The 23,307-nt window shown below is 39.0% G+C and overlaps 1 pseudogene across 1 annotated transcript in view; it reads left to right on the plus strand.

Annotated features, from left to right (window-relative positions):
• The first annotated feature begins 1,896 nt into the window (after positions 1-1,896).
• Positions 1,897-23,307, plus strand: part of LOC309819278 (gem-associated protein 2-like) — a 38,444-nt pseudogene continuing 17,033 nt past the window's right edge. Inside the window, exon 1 of the transcript in view lies at positions 1,897-1,997. The product of the transcript in view is annotated as a gem-associated protein 2-like (transcript). The remainder of the gene's footprint in view (positions 1,998-23,307) is intronic.

The following is a 23,307-nucleotide window of genomic DNA, read 5'->3' on the forward strand; positions in this document are numbered from 1 at the left end:
TCTCAGATTAATATCTCCCAGAAAAGCATAAAAATCAAGGCAAATCATGTGTTTTTTCTTTAGTCTCATGAGTTTTACTGTTGTTTTTTTTTTTTTTGGCTTAGAACAAACTTGTTTTTCATTAAAAATTGGCCATACACAGAAAGAGAAATCCAGATGTTGAAAGGAAGAAAGCAGTCTGGAAAAAAAGCAATTATGTATTATCTGTAGGTGAGTTTCTCCCTCTCATCCAAATTCTGTCCCTCCTTTCTTATTCCCATCCCCCTTCTGTCCCTTTTCTTCTCTTCCCTCCTTCTCTTCTTTCTCCCTTCCATATACCTTTCTCCTTTTTCTTCTTGTTTGACCAAGTACTTCTAGAAGACAGTTAGTATGTGAGCAACATGTGATACCTCCAGGTTCCTGTAATGGGCCAAACCCACTTCTAACTCCCATTCCTTTGTTTGAATCAGAGTCACTGGAGAGTAATTAATGATGCTAACTGTTCTTACTAATGTAACAAGTAGGCACTGGGGAGCCACTGGAGATTTTTGAACAGAGAAATGTCATTAAGAAAGTGATCTTTTCAGAAGATTCATCTGTCAGCAATGGGCAGGAAGAATTGGAACTGGAGGGTGGTAGACATGTTAGTAGGGTTTATACTTCTCAGGTAGAAGGTGTTGAGGGTTTTAAATAGCCCAGCATACTGAAAATGGAAAGGATTTCATATTGAGAGACATTTAGGAAGAATTAACCTGTGATAGATTGGGTATAGAAAATAAAAAATAGAGATGAGCCAAAGATTGTTTTCCGCTTCCAAGCTTGAATGACCAAGGAAAACGGAAATGTTATAAATGGGAACTGATTAGCAGAGCAAATTGGGTGAAGAGGGTAAATTCAGTTTTAGGCAATTTGACATTCAATGTTATAAAGCTAATTCTAGATGGAAATGACCAAATCAATTGGGGAAATTTGGAGAAAGCTGGAGAAATTGGGGGAAAAAACCCACCTCAGTCACTTGCTGACAACTCCCTGAACCTCTGGATACCTTACTCATTAGTTTATCTGCATGTGTACTAAAATCTCAGTCAGCTGCCTTTGTGTGGCAGGAAAAAAATAATTTCAATACAAAAAATGTACCATTTATAGTTTCTTATCTGTTTTCTAAGGCAGGTGCATCCTAGTGACTGGAGGATCTTTTGCAAACTTAAAAATTTTATTAAAAGAGGGCTTGGGAATGCATGTTTGGAGGAGGGAAATACATGAGGAAGAAATGGTAAGTGCTGTAGCGAGGTCAGGAAGGAAGAAAGGTGCAAAGGACTGTGGTCAGGGGAGCTTTGGAAGCTCTCATAAGGAGACAGATTAAGTAGTGGTAGTGAGTGGCAGGTGAGGGAACTTGTGGATAAATATAGAAATACCTAATGATTAATTTGTGGGTGAAATGTTGCAAATGTGTTATAAGACAACTATTCCATATATATCCCATAACCCCTATGGATTTTAAATTTGTATTTCTCATCAATCCAAGTATAGAGTTTTTGTGTGTGTAAATAAAAAAACATTGTGAATCTTGCTCTATGGTCGTGACAGAATGGGAAAAATACGCTCTCCGTGGAGGGGTCATTCACACGTGTTTGATATTTGTGTTTATATGAGTGTGTGTGGCGAGGCAGTGGGGAGACAGAGAGGTGGGGGGGAGACAGAGAGGTGGGGGGGAGGGAGAGAGGTGGGGGGGAGGGAGAGAGGTGGGGGGAGGGAGGGGGGAGGAAGGGGGGGGAGGGAGAGAGAGAGAATATTAGGAAATGAGTATCCAGAGGAGTGATTTACTGAGGAGGGCGGGTCACTGTCCATGTTGCTCAAGGAGAAGTTGGAAATCCCAGATGGGGAGTCTAGGAGGTGGAGCTGGCCTTTGCAGCAATGATGACTGCAGGCCCTGAGGTGCAGGATGGGCTTGCTGAGGAAGAGGTGAAGCAATTGAGGACATGGAGCTCCATGGTCACAGGGGAATTCTATGACCAGAAGTAGGTGAAAGCACTCTAGTGTGTGGCTGGGCCTTAACAGAAAACAATTTTTACATAAAATAAAGGAGAGCCTTGGGAACCAGAATAATACTTTTGTTTTCTCAACAGCCAAGAGCCTTGGCCTTAAATTGATGGAAAGTACATGAAAAGAAGAAGAGAGGAACATAAAAGTTTAGGCTATGCTAAAGCTTCTTTCCTAATGTGGAAGACTCTGAGAAATAGATAAGCCTTCTGGGAAAACCTGGGGCCCCTGTTAGTCACTTGATCAGAATGGTTGAATCAAGAGATTTCCTCACATTTAAAAATTCCTGGCTATGCTGTGTAATATTCATCTCTGTAGATAATAAAAATTAAAAATAGAAGAGATGAGATTCCATGTCCTAAGAGTACAGTCTTTTGAAAAGAAATACATATGATCCTATGGTGATTACAAATGCCTAGATGTTACATAGGTCACAAAAGGACCCGGCATGTTGTTGCTGCCTAGGGCAATCAGATCTTACCGCCAGGTCTCTGCAGCCGAGTAGAGGAGGAGTTGAAAACCAGTCAGTGATTTGAGGCTATTCTGATAGCTAAGTCAGGCCCAGAAAGCCCATAATATTTCCAGGAGACATTGAGGCCTGAGCCATTCAGACCTAGGTTAGCTACTGCTTCAGTCTATGCGAAGGGATGTAAGGGTAGGAGCAGAAAAGTGAGTCATGAGACTCACTGTGTGAACATACCACGTGCTTTTATGCCTCCATATGGCTGGTCCCTCAATCTGGAATTCCCATCTCCTAGAGGAATAACAATGCTAGTACGTTTTCAATGGGGCATCCTGGGAAAATCCTTCCTGAAAAAAAGGAGAAATAATTGTTAGAGAAAGCCTCAATAATACTGACATTTATAACACCTAATATTTGAGGCAGAGTACTATTCTTTACAACTGTATGAGGTCAGTGCTTTATCCTTATTTCACTAATGAAAAATAACTTGCCCAAAGTGTTATACAGTTGTAACTGCCGATGTCAGTATTTCCATCTAAATCTCTCAGATTTAAACTCCTTGTTCTTAACCACCATACTTTTAGGAATCCTCTTATATTCTCAATTCTGTTGTTGAATATATGAAATAAGAAATGCTTAAACTAGTCACAATTGTGTTGACCAGTTTGGGTATCCTCTCTTCCTGGCTGCTGGAAACACACAGCAGGATCTAGAGGCTGCAGGCATGGAGCAAATAGTGATGGTTTTATTATCTCACACATTTTTTCATTAAACCAAAAAAATCTAATCAAATAATTTCTTAATCAAAGAATTCTAAATGTTCCACTCTATATTTAGGCTACAGTTCAAGTTAGGTTACCATCCAAGAGGTCTTACAATTTGGTTCTACCTTATCCACTCAAATTTATTCAATTCATTTCCAAGTCTGCAGACAATTATGGAGATCTAGGAGTGTGCCAGTCACTAAAATGGGAAGAAGAAACAAAAATGGAATACACACATTTCTCCAGGATCCTATAGACTTGTTTGCATTTAAAGGTAATATTCTAAGTGCTATAGTGAAGGTATATTCCAAGTATGGTCAACACAGACACAAAAATGATAAACTGCCTAAAAAGGCAGGATAAGGTAACAGAGAATGTGAAATTTGAGCTAGGTATTGAAATATGAACAATAGTTTATCAGGCAGAGAAGAGGTAGAAGGGCATCTCAAGGAGCAGCAGAGCAAAGCATGAGAATGTGAAATAGTATAGTGTGCTCAAATAATGGCAAGGAGCTCAGTGAAGGACCAAGCAATTACATGAATGAAGGAAAACAGCAGAAGAGAAGGCTTGAAATGCAGCATGGGGCCAGACTGTGAAAGCCCTTGCATGCCATGCTAAGGATTAAACAACAATTATGGGTTTTAATTAAAAAAAATTAACATTGATTTTTTTTTAGCATTCAATATCAGGTATGTGCATAACAAAATCTAGAGAGTTTTAATTTGCTTATGTCCCCTTGTCTGAAGAACAATCTCTTGTCCGTAGAACAATCTCTTGTCCACACTACAGTAAGGGCCAGGGAGAAATTCTTTCCTCTCAGTCTCCTAATATAATTAATTTTGCACATATTTAAACCTGAGATGAGTACTTGTGATTTTATCTCCCAGGTTTTCTGGGAAGAAAAAAACAAATCAAATCATGAGTATTAGGAAGGGAAATTTTGTTTTTAAAAAGTGTATTCTTGCAGGTAGTGAAAAATGAATTGAGGCGAAGGAACATTTCTCCATCTTCCCTTATATAACTTTTTAATTCAGCCATAATTTTCTCTTCATTGCACTCCAATATATCATGCCAATTCCAAACTCCAGCCTGGTCTTTTTCTTGTGTTCATTCTGCATTCTTAGGGATAGAATGCTTCTCCCTCTTCACTTCCAAATCCAATACTATCTCCCCTTCAGGCAAAAGCAAGTCCTGACTCCTCAATAAGGTGTATTAGGTCAGATTCTTCAGAAGCAAGCCCTGTGACAAGGATTCCTGAGCAAGTAATTTATCAAGAAGTATACTCAGGAAAAACTAGCAAGAGAGCTGGGAGAAGAAGGACAGGGGAGAGGAAAAGCCAAACAAGGGTTCAAGCCCTAGCTCAATCCTATGGGGAGTTCTGGAGTGCTAATTTTACCTCAGGTTTGTGCTGCCTCCATGCAAGGGAGGTGGACTTTCATTCTCCCACACCAATCAATCATTGGCTGTTGGCTCTTCCCAGGAGGGAGGTGTGGATGGTGCAAAACTACTAGGCACTTCTGATTTTCTGCACCAGCAGGCAAAGCCACTCCAGTGGCCCATGGCCAATCCTCTGAAGACAGTTTCAGGTAGAAACCATTAAATGCAAAGCACACAGAACCTGAGGTTTGGATGCACAGAATGATGGGTATTCTAGGGGATCTGGATGGAACAATGACAGGTTCTAGTAGAACCTGCTCCAGCCGGACTGGTGTGTTTTCTAGAATTCTCTGTGAGTTATTTTGTCTGCCATTCACAGTGAACCTGTGCTTCTTTTAAGTGTTCCTTGGTGCTTAGCCTACTTTCTGGCACACAGAAAGGAAACACTTTTTCCCCCAAGTAATGTTGTATCTCTAGGAAGAATTTCAAACCAGTTTACCTCCTTGAGATTCCTTTATATCTGAGGAACCTACCAAAGTCCAGGGAAGATCCTTACCATATGAGTATCTGCTTAAGTGCAGCCTGGGGCCCAATGCACTCCCAATATGAACCCTATGCTATTTCTTAGAGTCTACAACAACTCCTGTAGTTCAAGAGTATGAGGTAGTGCATCTGTCAATCCAAGTGTAAAACCATAGAAATGGAGACTAATTTAGTCAGCCGATGGTAAAGCATCAAGGGATCCTTGGTGACTCCAAAATGCAGTTTGCCAGCATGGAACCTGTTCAAATGTAATAGGTCTCCCAAGTTAATGCACTAGAAACTGGCTCAATAAAACCTTTTTAAAATGAAAAGTGTAGTAGAAAATTGACTGTCGGCCATGTGAGGAGACTCCTTTTACTTCTTTCATTTTTCTATTTTTTCATAGATGGATAGCAATCTAAGACATTTACATGTAGAAGGAGCCCTGGGAAATTGCTTAACTAAAGCACCTTTCAGTCTAGGCTGGGAGGAACAAAGTGACGTCCGTTGATTTTTCTGAATCCAAATTCAAAATGAATGCATTGTATTTATACATGTATCTCCTCCTTTATATCACTGTACCATTTCTGAGGGAAAAGAAGAAATCTTGGAGAAAAGTATGTTGCTAATATATATGATCTGCCCTTTTGTCTGCTGTCAAGATTACAACAGTAACAACAACTTCCTTTTTGTGAAACAAAGAGCTAATCAAGGGGCATCTGGGCATCTGCTGTTGGCTAATGCAAAAGAGCAGGTCAGCATATATCTTTATAGCCAGACTCCATTCATAGTTCTTTCTAACTCTGTCTTCTTACCTTGACCTTTTCTGGTCTAGAGATCTGAAAGGCTGGCTTTTTAAAGCTTGTCCAAACTCTTCTGGTTGGAATACTGAGGAAGGGCTGCTGGAGCCATTAGATATCTTGAATTAAATTTGCTTAATCAGGGCTTCCCTGGTGGTGCAGTGGTTGAGAGTCCGCCTGCCGATGCAGGGGTCACGGGTTCGTGTCCCGGTCTGGGAAGATCCCACGTGCCGCGGAGCGGCTGGGCCCGTGAGCCATGGCCGCTGAGCCTGCGTGTCCGGAGCCTGTGCTCCACAACGGGAGAGGCCACAACAGTGAGAGGCCTGCGTACCAAAAAAAAAAAATAATAATAATTTGCTTAATCAGGCATTAAACTTAAAAGACAAGGAAATCTTGCATGTAAATATCAACTCTCAATAACCTATAATTTCTTTACTTCCTTCTTCTTCTGTAATTATTATGAATTCCCTTACTTTTTTAAGTTGTTTTACCTTTCTGAAAATATCAGATGTAAGGTTGAAGTATTAAGGATATTTAGATTTTAGTTTGCACAGAACACTGTACAATTCAGAGTGAATCACTGTTCTTTATTTGATGGGGTTTATAGTCTGAATAGTTAGAAAAATTCCCAAGGGAATGCTGGGAAGCTGAGAGCATAGTGAAGGTAACTATGATAAACATCTTAGCATCATGCAGGAAAAACAAAAAGATACCAAGTTTTCTTTTCTTACTACAGAGCTAATATGAAATGTTATCTAAGGTAAAATGGCAGTAATCCCTGTCATTTGTGCAAGGGATTACTATTATGTAGAAATATTAGAAAATGCGTTTATTGTAATAATTAAGATCATATTAGTATCTTAATGTTATTCCAGTTTTAATATATTAGTTATTTTAATTACTTGGATCTCATTGCTTTTAGGGCAAATCTATTTCTCACACTCACATCATCTCTTCATTTATTCATACAACAAGCACTTATTGAGCACTTCCTGCCTTCCAGGCCCAAAGTTACACACTCTGGATTCAGTGGTTAAGAGGCACAGTCCTTCCTCTCAAGTTGTTCACAGTCTAGTCGGCTGTGACAGTCAAGGCTCCTCTCAGTTGCAAGCTACAAAAGCTTTGCTCTCTGAGTTAAGCAGGGAAATAATTTCATTAAAGGACACAAAGTAGTTCAAAGAATCATCCAGAAAGAAAGAGAATCCAATTCAAGTCAATAGACGCCATAAACAATGTCCAAAATGACACCACTATAGAAGCAGCAAGGGCGTCTGTGCTGCAGGCACAAATACTAGACCCTGCAGCTTGCCCTGGAAACACATCTGGTACCAGGCACTATAGGCTGGCACTTTCACCTCTACTCCTGCTGCCTGCCCTAGGTGACCTGACATTGCTTCAACTGCTGTCATAATCACCTGAAAGAGTTCCTCCCAGTCTCTGCTTCTTTCTTTGCATTATTAATCTTGGTTTAAAAGGTCCTGTGGGTCTGTGTGCCTGGGCCTATGAAAAAGAGAAGTCAGCAAAGTGAGTATCTGACATGTTCAGCTTCTGTAGTGGAATTTTCCAAATTTAAGAATGATACTGGCACGCAGGACAACCACAGTGATGTCCATTCCAGTCCCCGATTTTGGTTACCCAAAATCAATTTGTACTTTTCTTTCCTTATTTACACAGCCTGCTCTGGAATGTTTATAAAGAAATGAGCTTACAGGATTTACTGATAAGAGAATGATGTCAACATAACACAGAAGTTGCTTATGATTTTTCTCAGAGTACAAATGTTTTGTGTCATCAGCTGATAACTAGCGACTGTTTACACAGCTGAACACAGTAGGCTGTGGAGGAGCACCGAACTGTACATGGTGCCCATTCACATGCTCCCTCCTGTGTATTCTGGGCATGCACTCTGTTCAACAAGTGCTCATTGTGTGATTTCTGCCCAATCTTTGTACATTTGCCCTTGTCTCCAGATATCAGCAGCCTCAACCCTCTTCTTACATACAATCCATTAAAAAAAATAAAGTCCAAGATATTCTGTGGTATTTACTAGGAATTACAACATCTTAAAAAAACTGGGCTAGAATAGCTGTTGTACTTGTTATTGCTCTGGTTACAAAACTGCACAGATTTTACATGCTTGCTCCAATCTATTTTTTCTGATAAGCCCTGTAACTATTTGTAAAAGACTTTTCAGGACATGAGGTTTCTAGGAACATGTAGATATGCTACAGTAGAAACACAAACTTTAGAAAGTGCTTTCATTAACATGATGCAAAAAATCTCATACAGCCATACACACTCTTACCCTCTCCCCAAGAGGAGTAAAATTCACAATTTTTGGTGCCAGCAACAAGTCATGTGTGACTGTGTGATGTCCCATTCTCCCTTAGTTCTGTCACGAGTCTATCTACAATGTATGGACTAGACTGGAAGGTTCACCGCTGACTAGCACATCTATACAAGATAGTGGGGAGAGGAAGAGGAAAGAAGAAAATAAGTTCAAATTTATAATTACAGGGCTTCCCTGGTGGCGCAGTGGTTGAGAGTCCGCCTGCTGATGCAGGGGACACGGGTTCGTGCCCTGGTCCGGGAAGATCCCACATGCCATGGAGCGGCTGGGCCTGTGAGCCATGGACGCGGAGCCTGTGCTCCACAACGGGAGAGGCCACAACAGTGAGAGGCCCGCGTACCGCAAAAAAAAATTATAATTACATACAACACAGAACAAATAAATAAATATGGGTAAGAGCCATAGTTGTTACCTCTGAAGTTGGTTTGGAGGCAATAATTTGTGTGATTTCCCTCTTTATTAATATTTCTGCGTGGCATTTGCTATCAGCCACCACCTCTCTCGGGTAGGGTTCTCTGACTAAGCTGTCATCACTGAAGGATCTGAGTGCTTTGTCGTACTCTTGTACAGATCTGCATTAAATTTTGCCACTGGAAAAATAATTATGTGGAATTCTACAGTTCCTGTCCATTCTCCCCCCTTTCCCATTTTGCAGCAGCAAACTTAGTGATAGCCAAGATAAGCGCTCCATGTGCTGACGGAAACATTCCTTCATTAGGGATTGAGATAAACCAAAGCTTCAGGGCAAGGAAAGCAAAAATTTTCAAGTGGATCATTAGATGACTAGGTCTAACACTAACAGAAGACTCTCCCACTTTTAACCTTTGTTTCCAAGACCCATATATTCTGGTGATGGAAGAACTAGTGTTATACATTGAGATACAATTCAGAGAATTTGCTTCCGCAGCAGTGCCTGAGTCTTTAATAGGCCATACCATAATTTTACATGTCCAACTGCTTTTAGTGAATGCAGTCCTAAGTCCATTGCCTTTGCCTCTTTTCTATAAAGTGACTATTCATTAGTTGGGAGCGCTGTAATGTTTAATAAAGTATTCTTTGATTCCTCAGATTGTAATTCTGATATGAGCAGGGAAAGCAAACCTATCACCAATATCCAACTGACATTCCTTCCATGATGGTAAGGATCCAGCATAATTGGACTTCAACTGGTTGGCTGGCTCCCCTGAGATATTATCCCATATTAGGATGGGGAAGAGTTGGTCACCCAACATTGGTTCCTGCTGCTAACATATTGCTCACTCCTCACTGGAAGTAAATAGGCCAGCCTTGGGGAGGTGTGGTCCATAATGAGCTCCTGAATGACTTTATTCTTGACACCAAGGACACTTTGTTTTTCAGCCTATTGAGCAGAGGCTGGAGTGACTGTGGAAAGAGGCTGACCAACATTCACAAAGAGAGTCATTTTGTCCACCTGATTATTGAAAGCCTTCCCCATCAAGGAGGCCTTTTTATTAACATTTGCATTGGAACCAAAGTTCTTCCATTTTGAGCCAATCCCAAAATGTCCACCCATGCTTCATCCAAGCTCCTTGACAACAATCTTCCAATTTTGTTATCCCAGTATGAAGAGTCTTCTTTACAAGGTCATATTTCCTTCAAGGAAAGGTGAACAATCAGATATACCACTTAAAGTTCAGCCTTACAAGGAGGATTATTTTAACCTTGTAAGGAAAGACTAGTTGCCTCATCCATCACCAGATAGGCCCCAGATGTTGGCTCCTTGAGGGTTTGCCTCAGTTGCAAAAGCCACCCTCCCTGAGGGCACAACTTTCCCAGGGCAGCACATACCCAGTGATTGATTGAGATGGAAGTATAGAGTCCTGGCCATTAGCCTAATGCAGTGCAATGCTGTTCACTATGATGTAGAGATCCCCATGGGGCTGACCAAGTTTTGTTATTCCTCCATCACCATTTGACTTCTTCCTCTGCTCAATCCTGCTTTTCCTCCCTTTCTTAGGTGTTGATTCTTAATAAATGGTCTGCATTACAAACTCCATCTAGTTATTTCTGGAGAACCTAAGCTGTGAGACCATCTATAAATGAAGCTCAAGTGTTTTCCTTCTCAATCAACTAGTCTAGGAACTGACTCATAGGTAGCGGTTGAAGGAAGTTTGGCTATGTTGTAGGATTAGCTGCACTGGAGTGAAAGTTTCATGTTCATGTAAAATAGCTGTGCTTTCAGGACTTGCTTAAAGCTAGAACTTTTATGTACACTTCCACCTGATGATAGAGTGATTAAGGGTCTGCCTAATTTTATGGGCTAGTGTATTAGATAAAACCCAGTTTACAATGAATTGCTCAGATCATATGGTCACCAATTAATCCATGGTCAGATTTTTAGTTACAAAAATAAACGCTGACTATACAAGAGTCTAACCACTTTCCCAAATATGTGTGGCTTCATTCCCCTAACCTGCAGAACTTCCCTGAGATTCTCTTTTGAGGGAGAATTGATCCAGGCATATCCAAATCTTCCAAAGACACTGCGGGCACAGCTGGTCTACTGCATGACAGAGAAATGAGCTCTTATTCCACCAAGTCTTATATGATGAAGCATTTCCTAAACATTGAAAGAGAGCTTAGATGCAGGTGACAAATGACCACTACTAGACCTTCTTACTATTACATTTCAGAAAAGTATGATAAGCTTTGTAATAGAGCAAAACGTATCAGGTTAAAGTAAAACTTTAATCCTGCTTGACTGCTGATGCATGGTGCTGGGTTCCCTCCCTCTTTGTTGTTTGGCCTGAGGCAAGCCAACACTGGAGACTACTGGGCTCTTCGGTGGGGCTAATGACAGACTCTGGGAGGGCTCACGCCAAGGAGTACTTCCCAGAACTTCTGCTGCCTGTGTCCTTGTCCCCATGGTGAGCCACAGCCACACCCCGCCTCTGCAGGAGACCCTCCAACACTAGCAGGTAGGTCTGGTTCAGTCTCCCCTGGGGTCACTGCTCCTTCCCCTGGGTCCTGATGCACACACTACTTTGTGTGTGCCCTCCAAGAGTAGAGTCTCTGTTTCCCCCACTCCTGTCAAAGTCCTGCAATCAAATCCCACTAGCCTTCAAAGTCTGATTCTCTAGGAATTCCTCCTCCCGTTGCCAGAAACCCAGGTTAGGAAGCCTGATGTTGGGCTCAGAACCTTCACTCCAGTGGGTGGACTTCTGTGGTATAAGTGTTCTCCAGTCTGTGAGTCACCCACCCAGCGGTTATGGGATTTGATTTTGCTGTGATTGCACCCCTCCTACTGTCTCATTGTGGCTTCTCCTTTGTCTTTGGATGTGGGGTATCTTTTTTGGTGAGTTCCAGTGTCTTCCTGTCAATGATTGTCCAGCAGCTAGTTGTGATTCTGGTGTTCTCACATGAGGGAGTGAGAGCACGTCCTTCTACTCTGCCATCTTGGTTCCAATCAAGGGGTTAATTTCAAATGTAGAGGTCAAGCTGCTGCCTGCTGACCTCTCTTCTGGCTCTGTAACTCCTGATTCCCTTTAAATTTAGTCATTTTTTTCCAATCAAAAGGAATCCTAGGAAAAAAAGTACTCACCTCTTAGAATTCCTTATATATTCTAAGTCACTCCCAGACATTTTAGGTGAAATCCAATAGATGAGAGTTGCTGGAAAGAGATGCTGAGTTTTTCATCCCAAACAAGGTTTGGCTTGAAGCCATAAGGATTTCTTTCTTTCATCTTGAAGGATCATAGCCCCAGTTGTTTCCCCCTACCCTACAGTACCTCAGTGACTGCCTTGACATTAAATTGTATTTTCTGGCCTAAATGAGTTCATTGTTTACCTTCCCAAACACCTAGATTACTCACAGGCTTTTTAGGGCCAAAGAGGATGTATGCTAAAAGACTGTAATAGGTTTAAGCACTGTATACATTTCCATCCAAACAGGGATTACAAGATTACCTTATTCAGGGACCAGACTAGAGTGTTTCTCTGTTGAAAGAGGCTGATTTGGCGAGGCAAAAGAAAACAAAATCCTTTTCACAACTTTGCTCAGGGGGACTTGAATTTAAAACCTAAGGAAGAGAGGAAGGAGGGGCAAGGTGAGGAAAGATGTAATTTGTATAACTGAAGTTCTATTGATGGGAACACCAATACCGCCAGATTTAATTATTCCTTTCATCTTGCCTTATTTCACTCTTGAAGATCAATACACTTGTCCTCTTCTGAAGAAGCAATGATTTCTACAATCTAAACATAAATTTAATCATGTGCTGCCATTTCAGTGATTATAGACTCTGTCAAAGACATAGCCCATTATAATTATTTTCTCTGTCATTCGCCATAAGAGAAACACTTCAGGCAACACTAAAACTTAATCACTAAACACAATATCAGTTCCACAAATCGGTCTTATTAGATGGCCATTTTACAAAAGGAGTAAAGCTCATTTCCTAATACTTTAATTTTCTGCTAAATTTCAAACTGTGTTTACATACAGAAATTGAACTACTGCCATATTTTGTATGAAACATAAATGGAATGTTATCATGAGAATATTGTTATTAAAACTGATTCTTAATGCAGCATATGCAAATTTCTAAGGTCATTAATCATTGTGGGTAGTTTATTTACTTCCTCTCTAAAAAGGAACTGTATGTTAATGCTAAAAATGAGTAGTAAGTATAGATTATAGAAATGCTTAAAAAGAAATAAATTGAACTGTAATATTAGAAGACAAAACACTTATCAGAAAAGTGGCAGCCCAGATGACCTCCAAAACTCATTCAAATCCAAGAGATTTCAGGTTAAATATGAATTACACGAACAAATGTAAAATTGTGAAAGATGCCAATGGTGTTTTAACTGTAAGCAGATGTTCCAGTAATGCCAGAGACATACCTTATGGTACTTTTGTCTTACAACATGATTCTATAGCATAAATATGAAGAAACTCAAATATGTATATATCAATTAAAAAATAAAAGCATGACAATTATTCAATCTTATTACAATCAAATACAGTAATACCACATACTATGGGAAATTAGAAGTATGTGTGTATCTGTGAATGAACATGTGTATGAGCATGTGTATGTACATATGTGTGTATGTATGTCTGTTTTGTTTACATAGATGTAAGACTGTTATGTATATGTGTTTTCAAGTGTGCTCTTGATCTGTACAAATAAAATTGATAAATATATTTCTTTGGAGGAAAAAGCAACTTGCTTAAAGTCCTTTTAAGGACAAAAGTAGGATCTGTTATAACATCAAACATTTTGTTTTAAAAACAGGAATTTAACAATATGTAGAAATTCATGACAAAATCAACTAAAATTATCCCAGTTTTTTTCAAAGCAGTGAGGAGTAACTGCTGATTAAAATGATTTTAGGAGACGCTCTAAAGAGTGCATTTTATTATTCTGTTAAATTTTTTTATTATGAGCTATTTAAAACTCACAAAATGTCCACAGAAAAAATAAAACAAATGTCCTGCAGCTATTATTAGATTTAGTTAAATGTACCATTTAACCATATTAACTTAAAAAAATTATATTTTTAGTAGGAGGTCCTGTATGCTCTTTCAGAAACTCATTTCTGTCCTTATCTCTCCACAAGTAGTCAGTCCCGAAGCCTTGTATCCTTTCTATGATTTTGCACTTTTTAATCATGTTAAACATATAATGCTTTATCTGCATGTTTTTATACTTTATGGAAATAACAATCCTATTGTAAATGTCATTCCATACTTATCTTTCTTTGCTTAAAATTATGTCTTTGAGATTTACTTACATTGATACATATTTATATTGATAGCTCTAGTGAATTAATTAATTGCTATATAAGATTTACTGTAAAAGTATAACACTTTATCTTTGTCCATTCTCAAACTGATAGACACTTATTTCCACATCTGTTGTTCTTTTAATCTATCAAGCAAGGATTATTCTTGTACATGTCCCCTTGTGCACATATGCAAAAAATATGCTATGGAACTTGACTAGAGGAAGAATTGTTGAGTTGCTGAGAAGGGCATCTTTGACTTTATTAGATCAAAAACTTGCTTCCATTGTGTTTGTACAATTTATATAGTGGTGTATGAACTTTTGTATTATCCCACATCCTTACCCAAACGTGTTATTATCAGGACTTTAAAATTTTGTCAACGTGAAAGATATAAAATGGTAACTCAACATTTTGTTTCAATTTGCACTTTGCTAATTGCAAATAAGCCCATCATGACATGAGTTCCAAATATTTTTCCAGTTTTCATTTGCTTTTATAGTTTAGTGATGGTATCTTTCCAACTTTCTTTCCATTAATTTTTCTTTTTCTATTTGTATTTTCTTTTTACTGTTTTCTTTGTGTTTATCTTTTGTCCTTTTTTCTCCAGATTCTTAAGGTGAATTCTTAACTTATTTTCTCCAGTCTTCATTTTTTTCTTTATTTAGATATGCATTTAAAGCTTTCCTTTTATTCTTAAGACTTTCCTCTGGAGACAATGGTTCATCCAATGCAGTAATTTAAACAGTGGGAATTTTTTTTTTTTTGCGGTACGCGGGCCTCTCACTGTTGTGGCCTCTCCCGTTGCGGAGCACAGGGTCTGGACGCGCAGGCTCAGCGGCCATGGCTCACAGGCCCAGCCACTCTGCGGCATGTGGGATCCTCCTCCCAGACCGGGGCACGAACCTGTGTCCCCTGCATCGGCAGGCGGACTCTCAACCACTGCGCCACCAGGGAAGCCCCCAACAGTGGGAATTTTAAGAACAACAGGCTGAAGTATGTAACAATTGTTTAAAGGAATTCTTTTGTGTTCCTTGCTATCACATAATGCAGGTGACTACCAAGCTGCCTAGCTGGTTGGGGCTGGTTTTGCATACATAATACAAATTTAATTGTGCTTAAGCTGGCATGCCCGGTAATCATGAACAAGTGCTTTTTCCGACTGAGAAGCTTCAGCTCTGCTCCCTTTAGGTCGTCTTACAAAGAAAGAAGTTAGAATTCTGTTTAATAAGATCAGTGAACCCTAGTCAGCAGAACAACTTCTAGAAACGTAACTGATTGACTAGGGAGTTATCCTTAGATACTATCAGCTTAATCCAGTGTCTTCTAACTATGCCTCTCAATACATATTATTGTTCTCGGAGAGCAATCAAATACTTCAACTGGAAACTTCCTTTTTGTGTGTGCAAAAGGCCAAGATGGTTTAAAATATATATAAGTATATGTAACAGTGCCCTCTTAAAACAAATGACTTACGGGCAGGGAGTTGCAAGCTGATTCTATGGAGGAGAAACCAGGTCCCTCCATTGGTCAAACTTAGTTTTTTCTCTAAAAATAATGTGGAAACCTGAGGTGTATCAATAAAACCATTTACTTTATGTATTTATGACTTACTGATTTTTCTAGCAAGTTTATAGAAAACAAATTTATGGTTACCGGGGGAAACGGGGAGGGGAGAGATAAATTGGGAGATTGGGATTGACATATACATACTACTATATATAAAATAGATAACTAATAAGTACTTACTGTATAGCACAGGGAACTGTACTCAATACTCTGTAACGACCTATATGGGAAAAATAAAAAAATAAAAAAGAGTGGATATATATATATCAATAGCTGATTCACTTTGCTGTACACCTGAAACTAACACAACATTGTAAATCAACTATACTCCAATACAAATTATTAAAAAAATTTTAATATCCAAAATCTTTAACAAATAGATGATTAGAAATCATCCCCACATACCCTGCAGATATGATAGCCATGCATTACAGCATCTTATAGATCACTGTCTTTGAAGATTCATCATTCAATTTAAATTGGCTTCCATTATTATTGTTTCCTGGGTTTCAAAATCATTTCAATTATTGGTGTCTTTGTCTATCATTGTGTTTCAGAAAATATGAAAAGAAACTGCCTTTATGAGTAGAAAAACATTTTCTTTTTTTAAGACCTATAAACATGAATAAGATAGAGAATAGGTCCATTTATAGGCCCTCAATTCTATGGACCCATACACAATTTCTAAAGAAGAGATTATGAATCTAGAACCACAATTCCTACTGAAAGAAGGAAATATTTTGACTTTTACTTTTTTCTTTTTGATTTCTTTTCTTTTAAAGGAACTTAGAAGGGTACATTTGATAAATGATAGTTGGTAATAGTTTCTAGGATCAACCATGAGAATGACTGGCCAAATCTCATCACTAGATGTTTTAATAGTCATCTTTTACTGCAAAAGTCATGAGGTTATTTTTTCCTCCTAAAAGGCTATAAATAGCAAACTTTATACATTTATGCCAATAATGGGAGTGGAATTTATTGATGTGTTCATAATTGTTTAAAAATTGATTTTATGTAAAAGAAAAAGCCCCAGTTGTTAGCCTTTGCTAAGCTATAGTGTAAATACTCCCACCAAGGTTGATTTCAAACTACCAATGTGATGTCATGAAACATGGAGTTGGGATGAGAGTCGTAGCGGCACACCATAATATATATTTCCACCATATAGATGAGTAACCTCAATATTTTTATAGGAAATATTAAATTAAGTAGGAATTAATGAGTTTTGAATGTATATTACCTTTATTTTCTTTATAGTTCATATAATTAATTTTAAATTAACAGCTGTCTTTAATAATTGATTATCAAAGTTCCTAAAAATTTAGCTCTTGTAAGACTGTATCAGTGTCTACAGCATATCACTGGTTGGGTCTCTCTGTGCCGCTTTGGTTTTATGACTTGTCTTTATAAAAAGTTTCTAAGTGAGACATAAGAGTTGAGGTTTTCAGGGAAATTATTCTTTTACCCAGTAAATAAATTTCCTATTTCTTTTGGGGAAAAATGATAAAGAAATATATATATATATATATATATATATATATATATAGAGAGAGAGAGAGAGAGAGAGAGAGAGAGAGAGAGGGAGAGAGAGAGCTATCATTCCATTTGTTTCCCATATTTTCTAGTCAATTTATGTTATATTTTCATTAGAAATTAATTAATTATAATTTTACTAGTACTTAAAGAGAAACGTTTTCCTGTGACTGAATTTGTATTTATACTAAATTTTGTTTGAAGCAAGTAGATTTTATCATAATTAAATTTAAAAGTTACAATTGCATTTCTCTGTTAAAACTTAGCTCATTTTTGTAAGGTTACTGAATAGTTTCATTAGTCTATTTTGGATTTTGAAAGCAAAATGATATAGAGTAAAAAATCAGGGTTTAGAAATCAAACTGTCTTAGATTGAAATCCTGGCTCTGCTATTCACTAGCTGTGTGCACTTGAGCAATTTAGTTAATTCTCAGTCTCAGTTCCTTATCCTTAAAATGGAAATAATAACACCCCCACTTCTAAGTAAATCTTATTTACTTCTGTGTAAATATGATTAATAAATATATGTATTTGAAATATCTGATCTCTAAACAAGTTTTGAGAGGGCTGATCAGCTTCTCTCACTCCTTCTCTGTCTGAATTCTGCACTTAATTTTGTATTTATTTATTTTCAAATTGAAAAAATTATAAGCACCCAGTTAAACAAGAGTGTAAAAAAAAATAAGTCTACCTCCTACCCCAGACCTCCAAAGGTATATCTTCCCATTAAATTCTTCCAATTTCTTATTCTCTTTATAGAAATAATCAGCACACACTCATAATCTATGTATGTATGACTGTTCAGCATCTTGTTTTTTTACCTAACAATACATCCCATTAAGTGCACATACAGCTGCCTCATTCTTTTGCCTGGTTGCATAGGACTCTGTTCTAGGGATGTGCCAACATTTATTTGACTGGTCCCTTGTTGATGAAAATTTAGGTTGTCAGTGTTTTTTTTAAAAAAAATTATTACAGTGAACAACTTTGTACATACATCATAGTACACATGTATAATAATACTAGAATAGCAATTTTATGGAAAGGAAATTATTGAGTCAATAATTTCTTCATTTATATCATGCAGAGTTACTGTGAGAATTTAATGGAATAATTCAGATACACTGCTTAATGTAAGGTCCCACATATAGTAAACAATCAGTAAACATTCTGTATTATTAGTAGGGCACCTATGGGTCTCAACGCCTGCAGGCAAAGCAGTATCCAGGAGCATCAAGGAAGCTCTCCAACAGAGAGGCAGGTGCTGGCTGTTGGGAGCATGAGCACTCTGGTAGCAGGCGTATATGAGAAGAGCAGAGGGATCGGAGGGGATGTGGGCAGAACACTGAAGGTGCCTGCTCCAAAAGCACTCATTGCATTATTTTATTTTTCTTAAAGAGTGACATAGATGTCATTGGAAATGGTCTTACTGGACCCAATAATTACTGGACCCAATGGGCTTAAATGATAGATCATTGAGTAAAATGATCATTTTTGTTCTGCGTGATATAAAACAACCAGTATGACAATTTTTCATGTTTTAGTTGAACACTTTGGCAAGTTTTAGTCATTTTATGTAGGCATTTAAGGCAAAAGAAGTTTAAGCTTTATTTCTTAAGTTTATTCCGTAATATTTAGTACTGATATCAGAACATTCAACCACCTTCTACGATGAGAAAGCCAATAAACTGGAAACTGGTTTGTAATCTCCAGTATCAGGCATTCGTGTCTTTGGCATTAGAGCTGATGTATCGACTCTGCTTTGTGGTTCATGCCAAAGCAGGGGCCTCACAAATCCCACTTTTTAATTGGATTTTTTCCCTTTTTGTAACAAACAACTCTCTATTTCTATATTAGGAAATATTCTTCTTCCCTGCTGAGTGCTTAAAGGTTAAGCATTCAAGAAAGGAGGCAGATTTATTCTGGCTTTTTATTTTCACATATTGGATTGCTTTCTTAGTATTTACTGAGAATTCAAAATGTGAGAGCTTCTGAAAACTAAGATGCCTTGCTTCTTGTCCCTGAAGCTAATAATGAGAAGAAAGAAACCATTAGAACTAATAAGATATTTCTTTATATTTAAATGAAGGACAACTGTATGCATTTTTTTTTTCAGCAAAAAAATCTACGTATTTAACCTCCTTACCAACCACCATACTATCCACAGGGAAGTTCTGTATCCTGTGAGCCTGTGAGCCTAACTTGGAACTATGCACCTTTATGGTTGCTCTGCCATGACGCGCATAAAGCATGTCTACTTTATGTCCTGTCTACTTTCAGGGAGGTTATCTAAATCTCAGAACCCAGAGTCTATTTATGGTCCTGGATGCCAAGCTACTTCTGCTACTAGGCTATTTAAAACATTTTGTGAACAGTTATTATTTCTAATGACCGAGGTGCTTATCAGTAAATGACAATGAAAATCAACACCAGAAGGTGGTAGGAGCTTGAGGAGGCTGGTGGGTGCTGGTTGGCAGGACTGGCCCCTGGAACGACTGCAGGGCTCATCTGCGGTGGCTGCCATCTGCTGGTGGAAGGGGTTATTGCCCAGGTGGCTGTGAAATCTAGCGGAGATGTCTGGGTGGGTGGGGGTCTAAGCTGCCCACTTGCACTAACGGGTTAGATGGAGATTTCCAAAATGGCGCCTGCCAAAGCTGATATTAGCAAGGTGGCCTGAAATTGCACAAATGGCTCTCCCCAGTGTCTCAAACTCCAGGGAGAATTCCAGCTGGTTCCTGCGTCTTGGGCAGATGCTTCAAGATTAGTAAGTAGGTCTCCTTCACCGCAAAGGACCATGGACCCATGGACCATATCTGCGCACTTTTCAATCTGGTGTTTTGGCACTGTTTTTTGGGTTGAATGAGTCTGTGCACAAGTCCTTTAATAGCAGGTTTTCCATTCCTTGTAGTTCTATAATTTTCCTGGACATATTCCCCATTGGTTTTCAAAGATAGATGTTTTGGGATTTGGTTTCTCCTGTGCAGATCTAAGGGTTTGGGTGCCTGATGTGAAGCTCAAATCCCTCGCTCCTCAGGGAAAATAACTGTATCTTTGTGAATCTTCCTGACTGTGGATGACCGCAGCTAGGGTGTGGTGTTTCTCCTTGGTGTAATCGTGTATCTGTTTCTCCTACCCTCTAACACTGTCCTTGTACCCTTTGCTGTAGACACTGTGTTCATCCAGTTCTCAGGTCCCTTGAAGAGAAAATTATTCTATATATAGAGTAGATTTGTTGTGTCCTTGGGAGTTCAGGGTCTTCCTATGCCGCTATCTTGAACCCTCCTCTCTTTTATTCGAATACACAGATCTCTTTTGCTTTTCCTCCGCCTCTTTGGCAACAGTTTCTAAGCAGGACTTTCATACTTCATGGAAATGTTCATCCTAATTCCCTGCCCCCAGTCTTGTGCCTGTTATAAGTCACATTCTTCTAGGATCCTTTCCTGACTCTCGAAGTCTAGGTGAGGTATTTTGGAACTTTTCCTGTTGCATCACACCCTGTGCTTCCCTCCTTTCCCTCACAGAAGTTATCACTTTTCAGGGGACTGTGGATTTACCTGTCTTTATTCCTGACTGGACTATAAACTCTGTGACACCAGAAGTCATTGGCCTTATTTATCTCAGTAACCCCAGTACCCTAACACAGTGCCTGGCACAGAGTAGGTTCTCCCCAACAATTTGCTAAATCAATGACTCCTAATTCTATGTCTTAGCCCTGGCCTGTTTGCTATAATATAGCTGCCTGCTAAGCATTTCTAACTGTTTCTAGCTAGTACCTTTGCTTCGATATACCCCAAACTGAAATCCACTTCCTCCAAAACTCCAGATTATCTTTTCTCTCCATGGCAACACTGTTATTCCAATCCCTTGGACTCCAAACCCTGGCATCATCTCTGGCTCTTCTCTCTCCCTTGCCAGCCACATCAATGAGTTGACAAGCCTGTAGAATCTACTTTTTCAAAGTCTCTCCAATCTCTCTCTTTCACTATTCCTGCTTCCACAGTTCTAATATAAAAGATTTGGTACATTTTGACTAGATTACTAAAATAGACAGTCTTGTGGGTTTCAAACTCCAATCTTTTTCTAATATATCCCATTATTAGATTAATTTCTGAATAGTTCCAATTATATCACTTCCTTGTTCAAAATCTTCAAATAGTCCCTATTCTTTATCTAGTTAAACAAACAAATAGCCTAACATTTTAAGGCCTTCAATAATATGACACTGATCTGGCTGTTTATTTTTATTTCTTACTATTTCCTGCTCACAATAAGAATGTGATGCTGCAGTAAAACCACACCATTCTACCAGGAAATCCTACACTTTCTTACCCATTAGTGAAATACCCTCCTTTCTACCCACCACATGTTGGAGGCCTCCTCGTGCATCAAGTTTCATGTTGGAGGCTGCGTCCTACATAAAGCCTTCCCTGATTTCACTCGATGAAATATGATATCTCTCATTTTTAAACCCCCAGAGTTCTTTGTTTCTCTCATATGGTACGCATCAGTACCATATTGTACCTGCCCTTTATTTTAATCATAAGACTCTAATACCCTTTTTTTTCTTCCTGTAAATTCAGTGAAGATAAGGATGATGGCTTATTTTTATTATCAACCTACCCAAGCACCTTATACATGGACATATATATATATATATATATATATACACACACACACACACCACACACACAACATAATGTGCAAGGTCTCATGAACTCACTGCTGAAACATCCATCCCCCTGCTCTCTTCTTTGCATATATTCATTAGGAAACATACACTAATCATGGCTATATTTTTATATTCCTATGGTATCTAAGATGTCTCACTCCTTCAGCTCATAACCCTTTTGCAAACTAAGACTAGAGACACTGTAGGATCAGCTCTGTGTTCTCCTGCATATCAGGGAAACTCCCTTTATGGACCTGTACACCAACTAAAGGGGGACTCTCCCTGGAATCACGCACATTTCTGTATCTCCTGGGGCTTCAGACAGACACCAATTCCTAGACAATTTCAGAGAGTGCAGCCCTTTCCCTTTCCAGGTAGTATTCATGTTCATATTTCCAGATTAAGTCACCAGCCCCTCTGAGACTTGGAAATAAGAGAAGGTTGTTCTTAGCGTGAACAAAAGGGACTTCATGCCTGACTTGTTCCCCAGGGAGAACAAACATGGCCATGTTTGCCCTCACCAAAGCACATTTGCAAGCTGAAAAGGACAGGGCATATTCATCCCTTTCCTGTTTAGAGTAATGGGGAGCCCAGCTGGGGCAGTTACTGGGTTTACAAAGAAAGAGGCAAAATTTTGGCAAGTCTTAGGGAGACCTAGCAACAAAACCCATTTCTCCTACCCCCTTTCCCATCCATTTGAAATGCAGGTTGTTTCAAAGCAGCATGAAATCCCTGGGAATTTCTTGTGCCCTTTCAACAAATCAGCTCTATGAAGGAAGATGACTCAGTCTCCTTTGCCCCCAAAAGCCAGAGCCAACTCTGGCTACCAGCAGTCTTCGCTTCACAATAGAACATTTTACCCCAGGTCTCCTCCCCCACCCCACCCCGACTCCAATCAGTCTCCTTGCTGCTTCAAATGGCATCAAAGAGGGCATGTGTACTTTAATTATTACTGCTGTTCTGGAAATACCTTTTTGATGGCCTGTATGTGCAAATGTACCCATTTACAAATGGACACCTCTCCTTATCAAATAGAAGAGGCCAATGCAAATGAAGGAACTCTTCTTCCTTTACACTGAGTTAACTTTTTTTGCAAAGGGGGCAGATCAGCTCTGGCCAATTATGAACTGGTTCTGCTGACTCTCAGCAATTTAAGTGTGTTAATTAAACTGGGAACTGCTTGCCTTCTGTGGTTCAGTAGAAAGGATTTATAAGTGGAATATATATTTTAAATAAAATGTGTCTGCTGATTCTTTGTATTGGTCTGTAAACCGGTCCTGAGTTGGCCTGAAGCAAGAGTGCTGATGGAAAATTGAGACCCAGACACATTTCATTGCCTGATGGATGGGGAGAAGCCACCCAGCCATGTTGCCTCATTTTTCTCGGAAGGAGGAGGGGTTGCACCTCTGCTCAGAGAAAATAAATCACAGGGTCAGAGGTCAGAGGTCATGAGTCCATAAAGCTTTATGATCTGTAGCCGACAGTTA

This window comes from Grampus griseus (assembly GCF_964374135.1).
Source record: "Grampus griseus genome assembly, chromosome: 2".
NCBI classification, from domain to species: domain Eukaryota; kingdom Metazoa; phylum Chordata; class Mammalia; order Artiodactyla; family Delphinidae; genus Grampus; species Grampus griseus.